Raw genomic sequence first — 1,954 nt, forward strand, 5'->3', positions numbered from 1 at the left:
AATAGCACACTAACTATAGCAAACTAATAATAGATACTCTCTTTTGGCGCGTCGCGTTGGTTATATTTATAGCCGTATAGAGGAGTTCTAGAAAATTCAGATTACGTAACAATACAAATTTAAGCGTTTGCGTACGCACATATATTGTTGATTCTTACTCTCGAGAATCTTCTACAACTTTGGAGAACAGGCAGAAGTTTCGCAATACATAATTAACAGTATAAGCTATGTATGTTTCTAACTATAAATTGAATCTAAACAAATGTTGATATTAAAATAAATATATAATAACAAATTCGTTATAGCACATTACCCTAAAATGATGTGTTTATGTAAATAAACAATAGCCATTACTAACAGTCTACTCCAAAGTGGCATTCTGTGATTGTTTAGTGTTTCTGTAAGATGACATATTTATCTATTACATTAGAGTCATGATCTAAAACTACATTCAAGGCATTTGCAAGTACTTGCGCTATTTCTGATAAACCCCTGTATTTGATTATAGCTAATCATTAAGGATTTTGCGAACGTGCCATCTGCGATATATGAAAATTGTGTGTTTGTTAAGGTAATGCTACTGCTTGGGAAAAAAATTATCATTATATAATATGTCTTTGCTGCAGATACATATTCTCGACTGACAAAAGGCCCATGATAATGTAGTCTTCTGTGATGTGTACTTACTTTAACATGTTATTTATTTTTAGTAATCAAACATCACTTGTGTAACTCAACATTGAAGCAACTTGCTTCAGATTACACACGTAAAGATGAGTTAAGAATAACAGTCCCTTGTTGTTGCAGATCTGATAAGCATGTTGAGTATCGATATTAGAACAATTAAAATCAAAATAAATAAGCGTGTTTCTTCCTTTTTTTTTACAAATTTAGTAAAGAAAAATCATGATTGCTGTTTTATTGTGAGCGGGTTCCATTTTTTTTTCTTTGAAGCTCACTATTGACTGGTTATTTGGGGTGGGATTTATTTGGATTTAAGGACTTAAAACGCTAAAATCGGAGTTCGATTCTCCGCGTTGGACAGGGTTCAGATCACCCATTGTATAGTTTTGCGCTAAAACCAACACCATATTGTTTGGACTTATTAGTCATAAATATCATTATATTTTCAGTATATTGTTAAAACGTGTACAATATGCAAAGATAGGATGTAGTGTCTTTGTCTAATTATTTATTAATTATGATTTCAATTGAGAGTAAGATTAATAGAAACTATATATAGAGCTGATCGACTTACATCAATAAATTATACCCTGAAACATTTTTCGTCGATATAAATAATTATATTTTTACTATAAAACATTTAATGTACATATTTTCTTAGTTTACATCTAACATTTACGTCTCAAAACCTAACGCCATTTGTCACATGAAGAAAATAACATCTTTATTTTAGTAAAAACTGTTTCTCGAAGAAAAAAAAAAGCAACATCCCTTCTGCTTATGTATGACAGTTGCAGAGAGTTTTCCAGAAAGGACACCCCTAACTTATTTGAATTTGACTTCTTAAGGTGAAAATCATCTGACGTAACTCTATACCCAAAGCATTCAGACATGGTATCTCAATTATGTATGTGTTTTGCCAAGTGTAGTTTGGGATACATAAAGATAATTAAAACTAAGTGCATCTGCCGTTTTTTGGTGTAGGTTTGGACAACTGACGTTAATTTCTCTTTCAGAGTGGGGAAAAAAGATAACAGCCACTCATATAAACAAAGAAACAAATACAAACACACTTCTACCCCATACCGGTTGGACAGAGAGTTGGATTTAATATATAGATTGCGAAAATGCTGAAAACAACGTATTACGTAAAAGGCTTTCACAAAACTAATCTGTGCCTCACCGTGTGCAGGTTAATACAAATGGGGGGAAAGATATGAACTTTGTTACGTCTCCGTTTGTTAATTGATTTTCCGTAACTTCGTTCCGA

The sequence above is a fragment of the Limulus polyphemus genome, unplaced genomic scaffold (genome assembly GCF_000517525.1).
Source record: "Limulus polyphemus unplaced genomic scaffold, Limulus_polyphemus-2.1.2 Scaffold4514, whole genome shotgun sequence".
Lineage (NCBI taxonomy): Eukaryota > Metazoa > Arthropoda > Merostomata > Xiphosura > Limulidae > Limulus > Limulus polyphemus.